This window comes from Lepidochelys kempii, chromosome 3 (genome assembly GCF_965140285.1).
Source record: "Lepidochelys kempii isolate rLepKem1 chromosome 3, rLepKem1.hap1, whole genome shotgun sequence".
NCBI classification, from domain to species: Eukaryota; Metazoa; Chordata; order Testudines; family Cheloniidae; genus Lepidochelys; species Lepidochelys kempii.
In genome coordinates, this window is record NC_136382.1 from 47,961,432 (window position 1) to 47,986,470 (window position 25,039).

Consider the following 25,039-nt stretch of genomic DNA (forward strand, 5'->3'; position numbering starts at 1 on the left):
CACGTGAACTGGTAGATGAGCAGGAACATATAGCTAAAGAAGGAGAAAACTGATACTGTAATAAGAAGCTACTAGCACAAGTTGTTCGTACTTTAATACATAGATGCATCTTGAATAGTCAACACACTGGTTGGATTGTGCTGGTTGGATTTGGGTTGGGTTTTTCCCCTGCAAAACCAAATTATATGTATTTTGGTTTTGGATTACAGAACTACAAGAAAGGTTCTGAATAAGGCAGTGAATCATTTACAAGCATTTAAAAAAAACTTTTGTATTTATTGTTTTCATTTGTTGGGGCAACAGTAATACAAGACCTATGGAAGGAAATATTTTTCAAATGTTAACAGCTTTCCCCAAAACAGCAAGTTATATTTTGTCATCTTTAGCAGGAGGGTCTGCTCAGCCAATTTTCCAAAGCCACTTTCTCAAGTGGAATACCATATGCATTTGAGATTGTTTCTAATTAATTCACTTTCCTTGGTGTCACTGGACACTTATTAAATTCACTGACCTCTCTAGAGGTCATCTTCTGCAAAAGAATATCAGGTTTACAGCCAAGTCTGAATTTAAGTCTTGGGCTCATACACATAATACTTTAAAGCACTTAAAGTATTTGCTGCTATAAGGCTCAATCCTGCATTTTTTTGTGCATCCAAAACTTCCCAGGTGCGTATATTTTCATGAATCCTGAATGCCATTGTAAAAGATAAAAATAGAAAATGATAGTATACTTTGGAAGCTTGTAGTTGCTTAGTGACAATGGAAGCGCCGAATAGTAAAATTGTTTAGAAATATAATTAGAAAAAGGGCTTTAAAAATATTGCTAATGATCATCTCTGTAATTCTAAATCTAAGTGCATCTACCTACAGTAAGTGTCATGGGTATTTCCCCACTGATTAACATTTTAGGTAGTTAGTATATTTTCTCTCTTTCTTATGCCCCTTGAGTAGTCTTGGGGGAAAAAATCTATACTCAAACTTCTTATATTTCCACAACTTCAGAGAATTTGGTGTTTTTTCTAAATATCCAATCCAAATTACTGTATGTAATTTTGGGCCAATGAAGTCAATGATAAAATGCTCATTGACTTTATTGGGAGCAGAACTGAATGCTTACTTCTTGGTTCCCTTGTGACAAAACATAATTTTCTAGTTTCTGTGATACATGTGAAGAGGAAGGTATTTCACTGACAGAAATAATTATCCTTCACACTCTTGCCTTTCATGTAGCTAGTATCTAGCACCTTTCATGTGAGAGTATCACAGTACTTATATATAGTATGTACTTACCTCTCCTGCTTATATGACCAGTCTCTTTTCACATTTTCTTTCTTTCTGCCAGTGATGTCAGCCTCATTTCCCCATTTGTTCATCTTTTCCACATGTGTCTTTTCATTCCCACACACATCTCTTCCATTATTTTCCATGCATGGAGTTTATCCATCAAACTGCTACCTCCTCCTCATTTAAATTCCCCGTCTTCCCAAAAACACTACTTCTACTACGTGTGTGTCTGTCAAGAATATTCACTCTTATTTTGGCTCCTTAATAAATATAAACTTAACTGAACCAAAAAAAAATGCACACATTGAATTTCTATGCTATTGCATGGCTTTAACCCTTGTCCTGTTCCTTCAGGCTGATTCTACTGTGAATGGACAATTGCTGGCTTATACCATCTTTATGCTTCTTCATCAGGGTGACACTGAAGTTTAAAAAGGAGCATCCTTATCACACACCCAAGTTTTGTGGGGGCAGAGACTGTAAATATGGCAATGGTATATTAGAAATGGAATCACACAAATGTAGTGAATCTGATTATTGTATAACAAAGTATTTCTCATAATCTTTTATTGTTGTACCTCTCATCCTCCCTACAGCTTTCTAATCTTTGTTATCCCTTCCCAATATAGGGCCCAAACCTGCAGCTCTCATTCAAATATTACATGAGTAGTCTCAAAGCCAAAAGAACTACTTACATGAATAAAGAAAAGGAGTACTTGTGGCACCTTAGAGACTAACCAATTTATTTGAGCATGAGCTTTCGTGAGCTACAGCTCACTTCATCAGATGTTTACCGTGGAAACTGCAGCAGACTTTATATACACACAGAAATCATGAAACAATACCTCCTCCCACCCCACTGTCCTGCTGGTAATAGCTTATCTAAAGTGATCAACAGGTGGGACATTTCCAGCACAAATCCAGGTTTTCTCACCCTCCACCCCCCCACACAAATTCACTCTCCTGCTGGTGCTAGCCCATCCAAAGTGACAACTCTTTACATAATCAAGTCGGGCTATTTCCTGCATAGATCAAGGTTTTCTCACATCCCCCCCACCCCCATACACACACAAACTCACTCTCCTGCTGGTAATAGCTCATCTAAACTGACCATTCTCCAGGTTTAAATCCAAGTTAAACCCCGACCTGGGATATTCTATCTACTACCCAAGATCCATAAACCTGGAAATCCTGGGCGCCCCATCATCTCAGGCATTGGCACCCTGACAGCAGGATTGTCTGGCTATGTAGACTCCCTCCTCAGGCCCTACGCTACCAGCACTCCCAGCTACCTTCGAGACACCACTGACTTCCTGAGGAAACTTCAATCCATCGGTGATCTTCCTGATAACACCATCCTGGCTACTATGGATGTAGAAGCCCTCTACACCAACATTCCACACAAAGATGGACTACAAGCCGTCAAGAACACTATCCCCGATAATGTCACGGCTAACCTGGTGGCTGAACTTTGTGACTTTGTCCTTACCCATAACTATTTCACATTTGGGGACAATGTATACCTTCAGATCAGCGGCACTGCTATGGGTACCCGCATGGCCCCACAGTATGCCAACATTTTTATGGCTGATTTAGAACAACGCTTCCTCAGCTCTCGTCCCCTAAAGCCCCTACTCTACTTGCGCTATATTGATGACATCTTCATCATCTGGACCCATGGAAAAGAAGCCCTTGAGGAATTCCACCATGATTTCAACAATTTCCATCCCACCACCAACCTCAGCCTGGTCCAGTCCACACAAGAGATCCACTTCCTGGACACTACAGTGCTAATAAACAATGGCCACATAAACACCACCCTATACCGTAAACCTACTGACCGCTATTCCTACCTGCATGCCTCCAGCTTTCACCCTGACCACACCACACGATCCATCGTCTACAGCCAAGCTCTGCGATACAACCGCATTTGCTCCAACCCCTCAGACAGAGACAAACACCTACAAGATCTCTGTCAAGCTTTCTTACAACTACAATACCCACCTGCAGAAGTAAAGAAACAGATTGATAGAGCCAGAAGAGTTCCCAGAAGTTACCTACTACAGGACAGGCCTAACAAAGAAAATAACAGAACGCCACTAGCCGTCACCTTCAGCCCCCAACTAAAACCCCTCCAACGCATTATTAAGGATCTACAACCTATCCTAAAGGATGACCCAACACTCTCACAAGTCTTGGGAGACAGGCCAGTCCTTGCCTACAGACAGCCCCGCAACCTGAAGCAAATACTCACCAACAACCACATACCACACAACAGAACCACTAACCCAGGAACTTATCCTTGCAACAAAGCCCGTTGCCAATTGTGCCCACATATCTATTCAGGGGACACCATCACAGGGCCTAATAACATCAGCCACACTATCAGAGGCTCGTTCACCTGCACATCCACCAATGTGATCTATGCCATCATGTGCCAGCAATGCCCCTCTGCCATGTACATTGGTCAAACTGGACAGTCTCTACGTAAAAGAATAAATGGACACAAATCAGATGTCAAGAATTATAACATTCATAAACCAGTCGGAGAACACTTCAATCTCTCTGGTCACGCAATCACAGACATGAAGGTCGCTATCTTAAAACAAAAAAACTTCAAATCCAGACTCCAGCGAGAAACTGCTGAATTGGAATTCATTTGCAAATTGGATACTATTAATTTAGGCTTAAATAGAGACTGGGAGTGGCTAAGTCATTATGCAAGGTAGCCTGTTTCCTCTTGTTTTTTCCTACCCCCCCCCCCCAGATGTTCTGGTTTAACTTGGATTTAAACCTGGAGAATGGTCAGTTTAGATGAGCTATTACCAGCAGGAGAGTGAGTTTGTGTGTGTATAGGGGTGGGGGGGATGTGAGAAAACCTTGATCTATGCAGGAAATAGCCCGACTTGATTATGTAAAGAGTTGTCACTTTGGATGGGCTAGCACCAGCAGGAGAGTGAATTTGTGTGGGGGGGTGGAGGGTGAGAAAACCTGGATTTGTGCTGGAAATGTCCCACCTGTTGATCACTTTAGATAAGCTATTACCAGCAGGACAGTGGGGTGGGAGGAGGTATTGTTTCATGATTTCTGTGTGTATATAAAGTCTGCTGCAGTTTCCACGGTAAACATCTGATGAAGTGAGCTGTAGCTCACGAAAGCTCATGCTCAAATAAATTGGTTAGTCTCTAAGGTGCCACAAGTACTCCTTTTCTTTTTGCGAATACAGACTAACACGGCTGTTCCTCTGAAACCTTACATGAATAAGAGATGCAGAATTGGGCCAGAGATTCCTCTTTCTTGGGAAAGAGGCTTTAGTTATCTGTTTAACACTATACACACATATGAACCTGTGGAAATAAAATAGTATGAACTAAATCCTGGCCATTATGCCACAGGCTTGAGCAGTAACATCAGTGAGGTTCTCTCCTGGTGTTGTTCCTTGAATATTGGGGCTAAAATATTTTGTTCCATCTCAGGGAGCCAACCCCACTCCTTGGCCTAGCATGGAGAAAGATAGGACCATGACTCTTCCTGCTTTTTCAGTGTTCTTCTCCCCATGGTGAGGAGAAGTCCAGAGACTTGTGGTTAGAGGCTCCTACAGAGCCATGCATGGGGTCATGGAGGCTTCTTGCACACCCCTGAATGGCTGCACATGGTCTTCTCATGATTGGGTCCTTTATGACCCCTGTGCTGTTCCTTATTTTTATTCTGTATATTTTGCTTGATAATTACATTTTGCAATAATCGTAATTTACCAGAACACATGGAAGTACTCAGATATGTTTAATGATACATCAGAATAGAGAGTATGTATTACATATGACTGACTTTTGGCTTTCAATCTTTTTGTTAAACTGTATATCGTAATACTTCTCTGAATCTATCATGTAATTGGCACACTGTATTCTGGTCAAAGGTTTTAAAATGTTTATTAAAAGGAATGCCTTTAAAAAAACCTTATAGCAAGTGATGCTGCAATTCAACAAAATGGGAAGAGCATGTCTGTCATGTCTGTTTGTATAATGTACAGCAAGACTTCATAAACTACTCTAAGAAGTGACGTTTCTATACTGCTTAGTAGAGCCCTATGCAGGACTATTTTTAATCCCGCTACCATCCTGACCCACAGTACCCACTCCCACTCCCACCTCCTTCTGCTATTATGGCAATAGGTCCTGTGGGACCTGCAGGATCTCAGTCCGGCTGCAGGATTCTACGCTAGTCCCACACAAGGCTCTATTGCTTACTCTCTTAATGCAAGACATAGTGGAATGATCAAACTGTTGGATTTTCCACTCTGTGGTGAAAGACATTGGCCAAGAAAGGCATAGTAAAAACAGGTTGATAGTTTACAAGCACCTTTGCATTTAAAAAAAAAGAATTAAAAAATGGTTGCTTGAAGAGTGATTTGATGACAGGACAGCAAGGGCAGAATCAGAAGCAAGGGAGCTATTCATACCACTGATAATAGTAAGTGCCAAACTGGAAAGCAGCCAAAGTGCCTACTAGGCAGGAATCAAAGACACATATGGTGAGCCTCAAACGACAAATAAGCCATAGAATTTTGGCAAGCATTACAGGAGTAACATGGTCCAGCCTTAACAAAAAAGACAATGACTAAAGAGAAGACAATTGTGCTACCAATAGTGGATATTACCCAAGGGGAAACAAAGCTTTCATCATCTCAGTTCTATTGGCAAAAAGCATAGATGACTTCTCACATTTGGTAGATCTAGATGTCCTAAAATGATGGCAAGTGTAACTACATGTTTTAAAAGATTCTAAGAAGTTGTGGCACTAAATTAGAGTTCCATTAGCAACAGCATCATACACCATTCTTTGGAGAGTTAGTAATAGATTTACTTTGCCAAAGTAAGACTCCACCCCAGGCGATAGACACCTGGCATTCAAAGCAGACAATATCAGCAGAAAAGTCCAAATTACATCTCCCCAGATGTTGGATCATGTTGGATGTTGTATAGCACACTATACTTTCACTAATTCACTCAGATAGCTATGTTTTGCCAATTAGATCACAGGGTAAAACATAGAATCATGGAATGTCATTTAACCAAATAATTCAAACTGCAGTTCTAGGGCATTTTATTTTGCAAAAACAATACAAATTTTCTCATATTATTCTAGTACAAGCTGTTGGTACACTTACAAAAATGGCTATTCTTCTAGGTTAGTCCTAGTTTCATAATCACAAGGGTTAGCCCATCACTATACATTAAAATAATATAGTCATATAGAAAAGAAATTCTACATTATATTTAAACACAGAGAGATTGTCTGTTGTGTTTGTAAGGGTGAAATCTTGTAGCCCTTTGGATGGTCCTGTGATGATTAACAAAGAAAACAGAGAAGCTGTGGTGGGAAGCATTTGCTTAGGCATTTTTTTCCATTCAAGACATTTACATAACTTACATTAATGTTAATGAAGCAAATGTGTCCTATAAGTCTGTGATCATGTCTACTTCTATATAGTACCCACCATGAATGATGTCCCAATCATGATTGGGACATATAGGTGCTACCATAATTCTCATGGCAATTTTCCACTTTGAGGTAAGTATGCTTTCCACCCTACTCAGACTTTTGTCTTTGTTTTACTCACTAACATACATGCTCACACGTGCACCTTTCTAACATTCCTCTCCCCACACAGCCTTTTCTACAAATAAATGCTACTCTGTCCTTTTATAAGATGAAATATGCAGTGGTTTCTGATGCTCCCATTAATACTGCCTATTGATCCAACAGAAAAGATCAGTACTAGCAGTAGATGGGGCCAACTCTGTTCTACTAAGCCCCATTTACACCATCAGGCAGCATAAAGAGAGTACAAATGTCCCCCAGGGAATACAGGGTAAGGGGATTCCTCACTGGCTTGGAAGTGTTAGAGCAACTTTATGTTGACCCCTTGCCAACCCCATATATAGTGAGAATATCAGGGCATAGAAGTGGTGGGCCAGAACAGGGAGCCAGATCATACTGCATTTTGCCTATTCCCTGCTTCTTAGAGAAGAAGAGTAAATTTCACTATGAGACACAAAGGCCTCTGAACAACCCCAGAATAGAGGGAGCATGAATATTAAAATAACCTTTGCTCCCCCATTCTCATTCCATTCTGAAAACAGATGTGGAGTAACAGAATTCAGTCCGTTTTGTCAGCTGCCATTGTTCAAGAAACAAAGAGCAGGACTTCCACTCTGCCCCTGATTTCTATTTGCCTTGAGTGGGCAAGGAAGTTCTCAAACCACTACAATTGGTAAGCCTTTTGTCAGTGTCAGAGGAAGGGCCAAGCCTGAATCAGCGGGATTGGTTCTCCAGAAGTGGGGCAAGGATATCAGTGGCACAATGTGTAGCAAGTTACCTAATACCCAGTGTCAGTTTTTAGTTTTGTTAGTAAAAGATGGATTAGATGTGAAAAATGTATTGTTTTTGACAAGCAATACATTTGATTTAAATGGTTAAAAAAAAAGTTTCCTTTGGCAACAGAAGTTGCTACCAGGTTATGGTGAAAGACGCCAATGCCATGCATACTGTGAGTCACGGGTATATAAACACTCAGCACAATACTCTTACTGCCCCCCAGAGAGTTACTAAAGAGATTGTATAGAGTAAAGCACCCTGGGTCTGGACAGTCAAAATTTTTCTGCTATTCCTTGTACTGCACTGAAGCTGCATACGATAGGTTGATGTGTAGGCTCACCTGTTGAGGTCACATGGTCCTAGTTGAGCTGCTTTGGGTTAGCTAGATTCCTATGTGAAGTCCAGGGGCTGAGGCAAAAAAAGGAATATTGTATTTAAACTGTGAGATTCTAAAAGAGTCCAAGGGATACAGGTCCAAGTCAGCTGCCTGTTGGTGATAGGGTAGTGGTGATTGGGTAGTGGTGATTTAGCTGAGGATTCTGCAGGTGAAAGTTGCTCGGGTGATCATCTCTTTTCATTGTGTTCATTTTGTAAATAAACAAATTATACTAAGAAAATGCCCAGATACTCAATCACCAATTTCTCTTCCAAGTGGAAACAGATCTACAGGGCCTGCAATGTACTATCACTCAAAGGGGCAACACTAGAAATGTTTCTAAAAATTGTGCTGTTTAAAATAATAAAGAATAAACTTTACATTCAAACATACCTCTATATCAATTTAAATATTTTTTTCTGCCAACATTTGAGTGAAAATGAATAAGCAGCCCTTACGGCCAGCAAATTCTGCTTTAAAAAATTAAAATGCCAATTTAAGGTGCAAACAAAATATATAAGGGCCATTTTAATGAAAACCATGGTTTTATTTACTTTTTAGGTGCATGGCAAATCATAGCTCTCCTATAACCATGCATTGAGCCTACTCAACTGACACATCTGCATACATTTTTCTGGCAATTACAGTAATATCTTGAAATCTGTTTAAGCACCCAGTTTTTATTCAGTATTTTCCTAATTTTTTCAAAATTATTTTATATTCTAGCCAAGGCTAAAATCCACTGTAGTGCAATATTAAGGTTGGACAGTTAGACACTCAAAACTCAGGAAATGCACCAGTCACAGCTGAATGTACAACTATTTCCTCTTGCACATATGCCAAGCAATGGGGAGTATGGAAACAAAGTATACACAACTAACATCAAAATCTGTCCAAGCTGTACAATTATTATCTCTTCTCAGAACTTAAGATTTCTGCCTCCATGAACTGAAGATTTCTTAAGGTCACTAAGAAAAAGATGAAGGGAAGCTGAGAGAATAGCAGTGCTATGGTCACCGGACCAATACAATGACTTTTCCAAATTTTAGAAGTTCATAGCCACAGCTTATGAACCTCATAATAAAAAATCCTTGATCCAAAAATAACAAACTACACTGAAGGGCTTGATCCCACAGACCCTTAATTTTTTCAGTTTCGTAGGAACTTAAGCCTCAGGATCCAGATATAAAAAGAACAAAGAAGAAAAAGATTGTAGACTGACTGCACTATAGAGGCAGAGTTAAGGTTGTTTGGGCACCATTATGGCCACATTTTCAAAGGTGCTCAGCAGCTAGGAGTTACCGTTGAGAAAACTGGTAGCTACTAAAGCGGCAAAGAGTCCCATAGCACCTTATAGATTATGTGACAAAGCTCTGTCCTTGCCTCCATGGGTCGCACGTTTCCTGGCAGATTTCGCTAGCCTCAGAGGCTCACTGTGACCCTCCACGTAACCCTTCTCTCTCTAGAGACAAGGGTCACAGTCTACTGAGCCATTTTCATCACAAGCCAGTGAGGGAGGTGAGGAGAAGTTATCCTTCTTTGCACAGTCTCTGTTGTCTCCCAGTCTCAGTGATTAATCAGGGGGCAAAGGTGCAGGGGGGAGCCCAGGCCCACCCTCTACTCCGGGCTCCAGCCCAGGGACCCTAAAAGTATCAGCTATGGTAGCTGACCTTTTAGAAACATAACATGTACAATTCCCTGGGCTACTTCCCCCCACAGCAGCCCCCGCCTCCTCAAGCTCCACTTCACCCTTACCTCAGAGCCTCCTTCCTTGTGCCTGATATGGTGTGTACTACTCAGCCTCTCCACCAGCACAACTTCCTCCCACAACTCCTGACATGCACACCCACCTGACTAACTGGGAGGCTTTTAACTAGTTTCAGCCAGCCCCTGATTGGCTTCAGGTGTCCCAATCAACCTAGCCTTCTCCCTGCCTTCTGGAAAGTTCTTAATTGGCCCCAGGTGTCTTAATTGACCTGGAGCAGCTGCCATTTCACTTATCCTGGTCCTATTGGGATTTGTTTAGCCTGGAGCTAATATATCTATCTCCCACTACTTTTCCATAGCCATCTGGCCTTGCCCCGTCACAACTAACAGACATATTGGAGCGTAAGCATCTGTGACATGCATCTGACGAAGTGGGTGTTCACCCACGAAAGCTTATGCTCCAATACGTCTGTTAGTCTATAAGGTGCCACAGGACTCTTTGCCGCTTTTACAGCTTCAGACTAACATGGCTACCCCTCTGATACTTGGTAGCTACTAGTTATTGAGCACATTTCCAAAACTGTATATAAATGTGGGCATTTTTATGTTTTTGAATGGTTGGGTTTATTTTAAGTTTAATCTTAATTCTTAATTTCCTGGCATCCTAATGCCTTTTTTTAAAAATAACAATATTTTAACATTCCTGGATTTGGTTTTTTGCATCCTTAAGTTACTGTTATCTTCTCTACCTTTTAACTTCATATTAAATTGTTTTGTCTGACAATTATAACAAAGTTAGTGAAGAAAAAGACATTGCCCACATTTTCTTCAGAGTAGGTCTCATCAGTTAATGGAGGAATCTTATGTCCCTGGAAACTAAACTTTGTATTAACAAATATTTCACTCACTTGCCAAGGTACCTTCCCTGTGTTTAAAACAGCTGTTGGCAATTCTTCCATTTACTGCATAGTGTTTTGCCAAAACAATGAGTAATTAAAAATGCATGCTCAAAAATTACTGAATACAATTGTTAACTTATCGACATGGCAAAAACATTTAAACAAAATTCTGCTAACTAAATGAAAAATAAATTGAAATAATGTGTGATGTGAAATAAAAGCAAATGTCAAATGCACCATTATGTAAAGTGATGTGAGATCAGCAAGTAAATGTGTGTATCATTTATTTCTTCCATTTCTGTTTGGACTTAAGTTCAGAGGCGGGTTGCAGTTTCAGCTGTATCCTATGATCTAAGATCTTCTTTGGTAGCGTGCATAAGTTAGGACAAAAGGTTGTGTTTTTTGGCTTCAGTAGCAGAGAATGTGCAATGTCAATGTAGACAACAATTCTTTAGTAAAGTATCGTTTAGGAATTATTGGAACCATATTAACTTTTAGATATTTTGAAGCTGCATGTGGGGGGTTCCCACACTGTAGTACACATACCCCTGGGGGGTATGCAAGACATTTCTGGGAGGTACATGGGAGAAATTGTGTAATGGTGGATTTTATTTATTAATTATTTTATTTATTGCATTTTCATAATAGGCTACTCAGAAGAAGCTTTAAAACTCTGTGGGAATTTGTTATATAAAATATAGTTGTTAATTTACTTCAGAACGTACCAATGAGAACACAGATACACAGAGATGCTGACGTACAGAGCCCTTACTTCTAATCACCGTACAGTGCAGGTTCAGTTGCCCCGTCTAACTGAGCTCAGAACTTTAGTCAGGGGTTTTTTTCAGTTGTATATGTCGCACTATAACTATATCTGTATGTAACAGCTAAATATGAACAGATGGCTAAAGACAGGTAGCGTTAAGAAGAACACAAAGTATCAGTGATGACAAGCAAACTGATGAAATTTGTCTTGCCAGTACCAGTGCACTTGCTGAATTTGCTGATGAGACAACTACTACTCATTTGACGTGCAGATCTCAGCCTGTGAAGCGAAATGTTGGCACCAGGGACAAAACAGGATCTATATCAAAGAGACGTAAATATGATGAAAAGTACATCAAAATGGAATTTACTTGGACTGGAAACAGTGAATACCCTCAGCTGCAGTGTGTGTGTTCTGTGGTGAAGTCCTATTGAATAACAACCTAAAACCATCTCTTCTACACAGACACTTGGAAACAAAATATGAACAACACAAGGACAAACCACGAGAATTTTTCAAGTTGACATGGGCACAGGTAATGACGAGCAAGAAAGTTTTGCGCTCTGCTGGTGATGATGATGACAATATTAAAGCCCTTGAAGCATCATACGTAGTTGTGAAGTCAGGAAAACCTCACACCATAGCAGAGGAACTAATACTACCTGCAGCTGCAAACATGGCAAGCAGTATGCTTGGAAAGAAGATCCAAAAATTAATTCAGTAGCACAATTATCAAAAAAAAGTTCAAACTGATGACATGGCCAATGATGTCCTGACTCAATTAGTGAACTGCCAATATTTTACTCTGCAGCTGGATGAATCCCCAGATTTGGCAGGCTTAGTTCACCTTCTGGCATAAGTGCAGTACATTTATGAAGGTGCAATACAGGCAGACATTTTGTTTTGCCAGTCACTGCCTAGCAGAACAGCAGCTGGTTGCTTGACAGCATTATAAATCAACATATCATCTGTTCACGATGTATTGGCATCTGCACCAATGGAGCAAAGCCAATGATTGGTAGGCATAGTGGAGTAGTGACACGTATCGGAGCAGTTGTTCCCAGTGTGATATGGGTGCACAGCAATATACACAGGGAAGCACTTGCTGCAAAAAGTATGCCTACCAACTTGAAGGAGGTGCTGGACAATGCTGTGAAGATGGTAAACTTTATAAAAGCTTGACTCTTGAATTCCAGGATCTTTTACGCTCTATGTAATGAGACGGGAAGTGAGCACATCAAACTATTGCTCCACACGGAGGTTCAGTGGTTGTCATGGGGCAAGTTCTTGGCACATTTCTTTGAACTTCACTCCAAGGTCAAGATATTCTTTAATGACCACCCATTTCCATCTCTCCCTGTTTGCATGACATGGCCTGGCTCTCATGGCTGGGCTGCTTCTCAGATATATTCTCTCACCTGAATGAGCTAAATCTAGGACTTCAAGGGCTGAATGCAACCATCTTCAATGTCCAAGACAAAACTGAGTCAATGATAAAAAAGCTGGAATTCTGGGCTCTCTGTGTGGAGGAAAACAACACTGAAATTTTCCCAAACATGCATGAATTTCTGACAACAAATAAAATATAGTTGCAGAACAGTGTTAAAGATGAAATCAAGCAACATCTCACGGATCTGGTGAGGCAATTCCATGAGTACTTTTCTTCAATGGGAAATGCAAACAGATGGGTCCCACTAGCCTTTCACAATTTTTTCTGCAGTACCCATGCCCCAAGACTTGGCAATAAAAGAACAAGAGAATCTCCTGGACATCTCAACTGACAGAGGACACAAGACTGAGTTCCAACAAAAGCAGTTGGCTGAGTTTTGAATCCAAATGCGAGCAGAGTTCCCTGAATTGTCAGACAAGGCTGTCATGCTATTGATGCCATTTGTTACAACTTACCTGTGTGAAAGTGGATTTTCATCACTTACTGGAATGCAGTCAAAGTATTGTCAGTGCCTTTGTGTAGAAAACAACTTATGACTCAAAGTATCAACTATCCCTACAAATGTTATGAGCCTGTGCTCGAACAAACAACCTCATCCATCATATTAATGGTGAGTAGTACTATTAAGCCATTGTTTAAGTTGGTCAAAAGTAGGCATACATGAAAACTAAAACCATAAATGATATGCATTATTATTATTATTATAGTCCTATATATTATGTGTCTATAATATGTACATTTTGTACAGTGCTTGGGCATTAAAACGGTTAATATATGAAACCTGTATTCTGGTAAGAGCACACAGGCAGCTGGTAGATCTGGACAGGAGTACACAGTAAGAAAAGTTTAGGAACTTCTCATCTATAGGGATTCCCTTTTCAGCAAAATAGTAGCCGCATCACATTTAAAGAAAATACTGTTTAAAAAGTTTGGCTCTGTTTGCAGCTGCTTTCTAACTGACCATAACACACTGTATTTTCATCACTAAACTGTAATCACATAGGAATCAATGTGTAGTAGTTGATTACATATCTGTGATGATACACACCCATGAACAGAGCCCACAGTATTTAAAATAAAAACATGGCTGCAGCCTTAACTTGGGAAAATGAAAGTTAAATCAGTAACAGTGCAAATGAAACCACTGATGTCAAAAGAAGAAATTTGTTATTATACTTAAGTGTCTACAATGTGTTCTACACCCACCATAACCAGAATGATATTCACAATATCAACCACTCCCTTCACATTCCTCCTCCCAAATTAAAACATAATTCTTATCTGAAGCAGAGCTATTTATACCATGAAAACAGGGATTTATTTTATAAGGAATGCACTGCGTTGAGGCATAGGCAATGTAGGCCCATGTCTACGGCCCAAGCTCTTGAGTTATGCGATTACACCAAAATCTTGATTTTCATCTAAAAAAAAATGTCTTGCCCTTGTAGTTGTAAGGAAAAGCTTGAAAGCATAACCTGAGTATAACTAATGTAGCAATGTCCACCTACGTTTGCAGAGAGTCTGAAACAATCGGTAGGAGAGGGGTGAATGGTACCATACATTGTGGTTAACCCCAAGACCCAATTCTCTGGGGCTCCTGGAGCACACCCCCACACAGGTAACTATGACAGTGAGAGAAAGAGAAGAATGAAGTGGATGCACACACTTAAGCAGATTGACCCATCCCAGCTGCTTGGGTAAGTACTGAAGGGACTGCCTTTTGCCAAGTTTGTCTCTCTGTGGAGGAGAGGGGTCCCTGCTGCTGCCCTGCTATTTCTGGAGGGCATAAGAGGATCCCATGACACTACCCTGCTTCCCAAATGTGGTGCTTTATCCCTGCCATTCCAACTTCATAGAATGAAGGTACAGCGCTGGGGGTGTTTCCTTGGAGGTCCCCATATCACAGTATGCCTAGGGACCGTATGGCCCTACATTGGGTCTGGCTTAGGCCTCAATCCTCAAAAAGGTATTTAGACACCTAATCCCTGTTGAAATCAATACTGCTTGGTGCCTAAATGCTATTGATGATATGGGCCTTAGATGCTCCGATCAACAGCAGTACAGAACAGTTAGGTAAGATTAGAAAGACATCTGATGTTGCAAATATGCACATGAGTAAATTACTCCTATGACTACTTCAAAAAGTAATCTGTTCCCAGAACAGCTGATTGAAATTTGTTGAATGAAAAAGGGGTTTTTTGGTCAAACTGTGGCCTTTTTCCAACAACAATTTTTTATTAAAAGTTGTTGACATTGTCAACTTCTGGTTTGATTTTTTTTTAAAATGTGTCTTTTTAAAATATTTTGTCAAACTTTATTCATAGAAAATGTTATTAAAGTGGTTATAGAAATTTTTCATTTACTGATAAATGTTTGTTCTCAAACACATTTTTTAATTTGCAAGAGATTTTGAAAACAATAAAGGGTCCATTTCAAACACTTCAAAATGCAAACAACTTTAAAATGTAAAATGTAAAATGTAAAATGTAGAAATTTTTCATGAAATATCAATATCAAGCTCTAGCAGTATTTTTAGAGCAATTTAAAAATATTGTATGCAATACTTAGAAACCAGCGAGCACAAGCAATGCAGATAGAGTTTTTCTTCTACTTCTATAGCAATACATTAGAGTTCAATTTCTGCTTTTCTATTGTCTTTCTGGTATTGCTGGTTCTGGTCCAGAAAGATGATTAAGCCCAGAAGCACCCATTGAAGACAATGGGTAAACATTGTTAACTCTTGGTATTGGACCTGTTCTTTATTTTATTTTTTCCTTTTAAAAAATATAGCTAAAATTATCCTTCCTGTTTTTGTACTCTTGTGCCAAGTTCTGTTCTCTGGTGAGTGTGCAGGATTCCCATTAAAACCAATAACAGCCTCATATACACATCCAGGAGCATTGTTATATGGTAATTTGAGATTATTTATACTTTATAATAGAGAGCTGTAGTGACCACTATATTTAGGTTGTCTAACATTTTCCATTCTAAAAATATTTCCAACCATTTTAAGAGTTTTCTAACATCCTCATGATTTGTACCAGGAACTTGAAGTTTGGCAGTGGATTTTCCTGGGGATCGGGAGGTGCCTTTTGTTATCCCTGTGAAAATCTTTTCCGATTGGGCTGAGTTATAACCTATTGAAAATTGCCATTTCCCATTTGTGTTTTACTCTGTAGAATTTGCTAGGGGCTGGCTGCTCTAAAATCCTTCAACACTCCGTCAGCACTGAGCATGCACTGTTCTGGATCTTGTCTCACTGGGTCACACAGAGCTGAACCTCCAGATGAGACAGACAATATGGTTCCTGCTTGTGTTCCATAGCAATGTAATCTCTAGGCGTGAACTCTAATAATATGCTAAATAACATTTCTAAGGGAAATAAAACCTCATGCTTTTGCCAATCTCTAGCTATTGGGAGTTTGGTTGAGACCTTCACAAAAGGCAGAGCATCTCGTATCTACCTCCTGTGGTTTCTTTAACCTTCTTCTGAAATATCTGCTGCTGGCCATATTCAGAGACTGGATACTGGACTACATAGATCACATATCCAATTCCTATGTCAAAGCCAAATTATGATATTGTGGATCTCCAGTTGGGAAAGGTTCCCTAGTGTGCATCCTTGATGAAAAAGGTGGGGCATTATCCAGAAATAAATATAAACATACTCCATTACACATAATTATTTTTGTTTCATGCTAGGCTCCGTCCAAACATAAAAGGAAGACATACCTACCCAAGAGAGCTTACGCTCTCTAAAAATGCCAAAACCAGACAGAAGGAAGGAGCATGGAAGGAGGGAGAAAGAAAGGAACAATAAACAAGTCAAAAAGGTCAGGTGGTATATCTATTTGGGCAAGCTTCCCATCCAATAATCATGCCTACAGAATAGCCAGCAGCATCTCTCCTGGAGACAAGCAACTAAGACCAAACCTGTAGTATAAGTGGCAGAAAGTTGAAAATGCTGAGCCTTTAAAGATGAATTTGTTGCTATGCTACATTTGTTCATACGATGGCTAGATATTATGGACAGGCACATTAACAATGCCTAGATAAATGGAGTGTTGAAAAACCTTCAAGAACATGAATAATCTCTTTTTCTATCCTACATATTTTTTAGTCACCTATCCCTATGGCATCAAAACAATGACATGCCATAAAGAGAACAAAATGATCCCTGTCAGGGGGTGAAGGCTAAAATTAGGTCCTGGAAGCAGAGACATAGGTGTGGTACTGAAAGCATGAGATAGAAGCCTAGCCAGAGAAAGCTAACATAAGGATATGTGGGCCTAGAACTTGACATCCCTATACTGCCCCAGGAAGGCCATATGGAGATGCATCCAAGCAGCACTATGGAGCTTAGATGCCGCAGGACATACCAGCGTGACACTACCTGTAGCCCTCTGATAGACCAAGCGTACTAATTAACCCTGGAGGATGGCCCAGGAGATTACGTGAGCAACCACATAGACCTGTAGCCTGCTGTGACTCCAAACTGCACCTTGCTTTCTGACACCAGCCTGACTCTGACAAGAACTGCTGCCTCCCAATTCCAGCTTGGTTCTACCCCTGATCTCTGGTCTCCAACCCTGACTCTTGCTTATTGATCGCAGGTCAGCAATTATCCCGATCCCTACTCACTGACTACTACCACTTGCCCATCCTTGACTTGTGGACACCAGCCCAGCTGTGACCACTAGGCCAGACCGCATATACCCCAGTCCCTTACTGTTTGCCCAGACCCACTTTCAACCCCCTTCACAGGAGCCCCTTAGTAGACATATGAACAGGAGCAGGTCTACCATCACCCACCATGGACCCCAGGGGCTACTAAATCTGCAGAAGTGGGTCTTTCATCTCCAAACCAAGAACCATGTGCTGTAGTCCCAAACAGTGCAGCTCATAGCAGAAAATCAAACCCTTCACAAACAGCTGCCATGGTCCCAGATGAAAAGTCTGTGTTCCAGGCTCGGGTTGGACCACTGCCTTTTGAACAGGGTCCCACAGTGCCGCTACCTGAATATTTTGTTGGGAACTGCCAGAAGTTCAGAGGGTTCCTGAAAAAATGCCATCTCCTTTTCCTGCTCTGGCCTCAAGTATATGCCATCAATGAGTCTGCTAGCCAGAGAAGTGCTGGATTGTGCCTCCTCCCTGCTGAAGCAGGAAAGCCCTATGTTAACCAACTGGAATGCCTTCGTGCAAGTGTTTTCCACCATTTTTTATTACCCTTATTGCGCTCGCTCAGCAAAGCTGCATGAGGAAGACTCCAGCTGCCTTGTATGCTGCCCAGTTCTGGCAACTCACGGCCAACATTGAGTAGAATGGAGCAGCCCAACTGCACAAATTTAGGTGTGGACTTAGTGAGGAGGTAAAGGGTGACCCCGCATTAAGACTTCAGTCAGCTTGGATGCTTTTATTAATCCCCTCCACATATCAATAACTGGCTGTGTGAGTGAAAGGAAGAGATGAGGGGTATGATGCTACTGCCTCTCTCACACCCAGGGCTGGCCCACAACATTTTGGCACCTGAGACGGGGAGCTCAAATGACACCCCCATACCTCCTCGCTTGGGCCAAAACTTTGAAAGGTCTCAATTCTGCCTTCTTCCTGTTCTGCTCCTCTCATGTTACTGCTCTGCTACCTACCCCAGTAAAGGAGAACTAACACTTTAAAATGCCTTTTTCAAAAAATTTAAGTAACACTTAACTTTCAGGTTTCAGAGTGGTAGCCATGTTAGTCTGTATCAGCAAAAAGAACGAGGAGTACTTGTGGCACCTTAGAGACTAACAAATTTGAGCATAAGCTTTCGTGGGCTAAAACCCACTTCATCGGATGCATGCAGTGGAAAATACAGTAGGAAGATATATATACACAGAGAACATGAAAAAATGGGTGTTGCCATACCAACTATAATGAGAGTAATCAGTTAAGGTGAGCTTTTATCAGCAGGAGAAAAAAAACGTTTTGTAGTGATAATCAGGATGGCCCATTTCCAACAGTTGACAAGAAGTTTTGAGTAACAGTAGGGGGAAAAATAAGCATGGGGAAATAGTTTTACTTTTTGTAATGACCCATCCACTCCCAGTCTTTATTCAAGTCTAATTTAATGGTGTCCAGTTTGCAAATTAATTCCAATTCAGCAATTTCTTGTTGGTGTCTGTTTTTGAAGTTTTTTTGTTGTAGTATTGCGACTTTTAGGTCTGTAGTCAAGTGACCAGGGAGATTGAAGGGTTCTCCGACTGGTTTTTGAATGTTATAATTTTTGACGTCTGATTTGTGTCCATTTATTCTTTTATGCAGAGACTGTCAGGTTTGGCCAATGTACATGGCAGAGGGGCATTGCTGGCACATGATGGCATATATCACATTGCTAGATGTGCAGGTGAACGAGCCTCTGATAGTGTGGCTGATGTGATTAGGTCTTATGATGGTGTCACCTGAATAGATATGTGGACAGAATTGGCAACAGGCTTTGTTACAAGGATAGGTTCCTGGGTTAGTGGTTCTGTTGTGTGGTGTGTGGTTGCTGGTGAGTATTTGCTTTAGGTTTGGGGGCTGTCTGTAAGCAAGGACACAAATCAGACGTCAAGAATTATAACCCATTTTTTCATGTTCTCTGTGTATATATACATCTTCCTACTGTATTTTCCACTGCATGCATCCGATGAAGTGGGTTTTAGCCCACAAAAGCTTATGCTCAAATAAATTTTTAGTCTCTAAGGTGCCACAAGTACTCCTCGTTCTTTTTACTTAACTTTCAAACGCCTGAACAGCAAATGTAACTTTTCTTGTCTGCAAAGTAAACACTGGCTTTTTTATCTGATTGAATAATCAAAGTGGTGCTTTCCGTGCCTTCTTGGTTGCAAAGATTTGAACTGCTTCCTGCTGAAGGTCCACAATCTGGGCCAGCTCATGCTCTATTGAGATGGTTGCAAGGGCAACCAGCCTCTGCTGTGTCATTTGGAGCGTAGATGTGTTTTGATTAACTTCAGCTTGGAGAAGCTGCATTCTCTACTGGCAACTATTACAGGAAGTGTTAGAAGTATGCGCAGAGCAACAAAAGCATTTGGAAAGAGGGTGGTCATCTTATTTGTGCACATATATTCCAGAACAGCCTTTGGAGTTGATCCTGCTGAAATGTATCTTGAAAGGGCTTTCAGTTCATCACCTAAATCACTCGCATCAATATCGCGCATGTCATCATGTGTCAACACTGTCTCTAGTGCCCTGCATTGCTGGTGTAGGTCTTCTTCAGGTATTGTGAGGAGTTTTGGAATATTATACAACATCCCAAATGTACTGCTGTGTTCCTTGAGCTGCATGAAACGTTCTTCAGCTGACTGTATTGCACAATCAAGCTCCTGGTTAAAGAATTCAACTTTGAATTGGTGTTTGGGGTCTCTTATGGGATTATCCTGTGCCTCGTAATCAAAATGTCTTCTTCTTCAGTGATTCTTGTATTCTTGAATGGGTGGGAAAATAGCTTCAGTGTGAAGTTCCTCTGCCAACTTCTGTGCACTCTTCAGAACATTTTGAAATCCCTCATCTGACCGGTAAGACTGTTGGTATGACTTTGCTTTGTCCAGTTGTTCCATTGCTCCAGATATATCAAGGTCAACACCTTGGAGTCTCTTGCTTACAACATTTATTTCAAACAGTATGTCATGCCACAACACTAAGCCACACAGAAATTTGAAGTTATGTATGTTTCTGGTGATTCCATGTCCCTCTGCCACTGTTCTCCCATGAACAGTTCCTGTCATAGCATTATCCTCCATAATGGCAACTATGGCATCATCTACCTTCCCAATTTGGTGTTTGATAGGCTTTATCACCTCCACTCGACTTTCCCATCGTGTGGCACTCAGTGGTTTCAGTGTCAGAGAGGATGTTCCTGGATGTTGCTTCAAAATTTGCCATCAATGAGTTCATGCAGAGAAAAATACACAGATGCTTTGAATTACATTAAAAAATTCAGCAGCCTCACTAGAAGCTGATGCTGCATCACTCACCATCAAGTTCAATGAATGAGAACTGCATGGGACAAAAAAAGCTCGAGGATTTAACTCTCGGATCCGTGTCTGCGCTCCTCTGTTCTTTCCTCTCATGTTGGCACCATTATCGTAGCCCTGACCTCTCATGTCAGATATCACAATTCCTGTATCTTCCAGCTTTTTAAGAAGCACATTTGTCATACCAACTCTTGTAGTATCATCAGTGTCAATAAATTCTAGAAAATACTCTCTGACAGTCACCATTGCAGGGACATTTTCATTAGGTTCTGTTGTTGTGACAAAACGCACCATTAAAGTCATTTGTTCTGTATGGCTGATGTCAGGTGTGCAGCCCAGAATAACAGAGTAATATCTTGCTGACTCTGATCTGCCACAATCTTCCATTTGACTTTTGTTGCCAGTAATTGTATGATCTCATTTTGAATTGTTTTTCCAAGGTAGTGGTGTGTGTACATTTCTTGGTGGTGACTCTTCTTAGATGCTCCTGGAGTACAGCATCAAACTCAGCCATCAGCTCCACAATTTTAGGGAAGTTTCCATTGTTTGGCACATACAGCTGATCTGAAGTCCCACACAGTGCTAGATTTTGGGTAGCAAGCATTTTCACAATGGCAATGAGCCTTTTCAGAACATTTTGCCAGTAAAGAGACTCTGATGCAATTTTCTCTTGATGCTGATCATCTATTGTGGCCTTTAATCTTAGTCTCATCTCAAGCTCTTTCCACCTATGGAATGCTTTGTGGTGATTTGCTGCCTTCTCATGGCATGCCAGATTTCTAGCCAGATTTTTCCAGTCCTTTTTCCTGTAGAACCCAATGTGGCTGGAACATTGGACTGGAAGAATTTTCAACAAAAACAGTATGCAGCATTCTGGGTTTTTAAGTACATAAGCCATGGCCTCTCCACTTTGTCACCACTGGGGATTTCACGCCAGTAATGTATTGGATGGAAACTTCTATTTTCATTGTCTTTGGGGAACAAGAAGTTTATCACTTGCTGTGGCCCATGCAGTAGAAGGAAGTCCCTCAGGCTACTGCTCAAGTGGGTCCACAGACCTGGATCATCGAGACTTAAGGAAATAAACTGAGCAGCGTTTCTTGTGCCTCACCGCACTCTTCTCTGATCTACACTTTTCTTCAGGAATGTGCATGGTTACATCCATTTGAGATGGAGCTATGGGTGCTGCAGTAGCTGCTAGGTTACTTGCACTCTAACTAACTGCAAGATCAGGCATCTCCTCACCACTCACATCCTCACTGGGGCCGGAAGGCTCACCATGAACATTTGTGTCTATGTATCTCAGAAGAGCTTCTTCCTGCTTAGATAGAAAAGCTTCCTTTCCGTTCTTTCTTTTTCTGAATGCTGCCCCAGAGGGGTGTTTTCTTCTTTCACTCATGACTGCTGTTCTGTGCCAGCTATAGTGGCTCTCAACACTCAGTTGAAGGGGACAAATAAGCAGGCTGGTAGCAGGGCCTGAGTGAGGGAAGATAGCAGCGTCTTAAGGGTCTAACTGGCTCCTACTACTTCAGTTGACTGCCTGTTCTCCTCAAGTGGGTTCAGGGAAGCAGCAGGAAACAGGAAGCTCCCTGAGAAGCTGGTGTTAATCAGTCCAGGCTCCTAGGGGTGCTAGAGAGGTGCAGAAGAGGCTTCTCCTCCTCTCTCTCCCTGCAGCTCCTGCTGCTTTGTTATTTCCACTCATCTTTTCTCCTGCCTGCCTGTTATGTCTCTTATGCCCTCCTTCCTTCAGCACAGCACTCCACCATCTCAGTGCATCTAGAGCAGAGAGAATATCTATGCACCAGCACCAGACACAATTTTCTACACTCTGGGTCCTAGTGGTGCCCCCCACCCCCACAGTCTGGCGCCTGAGGCGACCGCTTCAGTTCTCCTCATGGTAAGGCCAGCCCTGCTCACACCCCATGCTGAAAACCCCAGAGTCCAACCAATGAACCAATGCAGATTGATCTGGGCTGACAATGCTTGATCCTGGGAAAAGGGGAATGGCAATGGCACAATAATTTATGCTTTTATTGTGGCACACTAGGGTATGTCCTTGCCTCTCACCCATCATGGACCTTGATCACCAAGAAATTGGGAAACAAGTGAGCCCAGGCCATATAGTGGGGGCAAACCTGGACACCACCAGGGAGGGCACTATGCTCCAGAACCACCCCTTAGCTCTCAAAGACAACCCAATCCAGGACATGTGGGTCCTCCCCACACTTCCAAGAACAGTTATGTACATAGATGGGGCCAAGCCTATTCCCCCTCAGTGGGCTCTGATCAACTCTGGGGCTGCCAACAATTTCATAGACACTAAAGTTGCTCAAGAACTACAAATACCCCTCTGTTTAAAGCCTACATCAGTCCTTGTAGAGATGATAATGGGTCACACCTTTCCTCAGGGTCAGTGATGCAGGAAACAGAGGCAATAATTCAGTGTCATTGAGAAGAGCCACAATTCAGTGATTCATTCTCCATACTTCCCCACCAATTCTTGGAATCATCTCGCTGCAGTAGCATGACCCTTGCATCTCCTGGTGAGAGAAAAGGATCCTCTTCCCCTGCTGAAAGGTCTGGCTGCAGGCAGGTAGCCTCTCTAGTCCTGGACTCCTGTAGCTGATCAAAAGCATCAGCACCTGTGGGGGAACCCCAGATGGCAGCAGTTACCCAGAAGGAATTGTTCCCAAGCATGAGTCTCAATCTCCCAACAAGTATCGGGATTATACAGATGTTTTTTAAAAGAAAAACACAGACATGCTACCTCCACATCGGGACTACAGCTGCCTCATAGATTTTAAGGTGAAGATCCCTTATGAACAGATCTATGCAATGTCTAAGACAGAACTGTCAGCCCTTCATGCTTGCATCCAGGAAAACCTGGCCAATGACTTCATCGGGCACTCCACCACCCCAACAGGGGCTTCAGTCTTTTCATTAAGAGAAAGGATGGAACACTACATCTCTGTGTAGATTATTGGGCCCTAAACCAGGTGACAGTCTAAAACCAGTATCCCCCTACCCCTAATCTCAGAGTTACTAGATCATGTGTGGTCTGCCAGAACTTTTGCCAAACTGGACCTCCAGGGGGCCTACAACCTAGTGCACATTAGGGCAGGAGATGAATGGCAGACTACCATTCAAACCCACTATGGGCACTTTGAATATTTAGTAATGCCATTCAGTCTGACCAATGCTCCCACAATCTTTCAACATTATGTGAATGATATACCTAGAGACATCCTGAACCAGTATATAGTCATGTATCTTAGTCACATACTTGTGTTTTCAGATAACCTTAAGCAGCATTGTTGCCATGTTTGTTCCATCCTAGAAAGATTATGGAAGCACCGCTTGTCCATGAAATTGGAAGACTGCACCTTGAATGAATCCTCCACATAATTTTTGGGAATATCCTTTCCCCAGAGGGCATTAAGATGGACCCCCCCAGAAAGTGAAGGCCAATCACAGCTGGGCAGTGCCCAGGTTCCCCCGTAAGTTACAAATGAGCTTTGCGAATTTTTACTGATGGTTAATTCCAGGCTTCTTAGGGCAAACAGTCTCCATGAAAAACTTCCTCCTCAAAGCCATCAAATTTGTTTGGATGCCTGAAGCTCTCCAAGCTTTCAAACAGCTCAAGGCTGCTTTCACCACTACCCCTGTTCTAGCACATCCAGACCTGGCCCAGCCATTTATAGTGGAAGCCATTGCATCCAATGTAGACATTGGGTCCATACTCTCTCAGAGGAGCAGCTGACAGAAAGTGCTGCACCTCTGCACATACTAATCCTGAAAACTCACCCCTGCCAAATAGAATTATGAAATATTAGTTAAAGAACTGCTTAAAATTAAATCAGCCTTCAAAGAATGGCACCATCTCCTCGAGGCAGCCCAGCAGTCAGTCCAAGTCTTTTTGGACCATAAGAATCTTGAATATCTGCATAAGCCTTGAGCCTTGAACCAAAGTCAGCTCAGGTGGGCATTATTCTTCTCAGTTTGATTTTGTCACCCACCATGACCTGGGAAACAGGAACAGGAAAGCTGATGTCTTGTCCTGAAAGAAGTAATATTACCAAGAAGGCAAGGAGTCTAACCAAGAATCGTCTTGTCTCCTAAGACCTCACAACTTCGTTAGTACCTCAATACACCAAGAGTTGATTGACC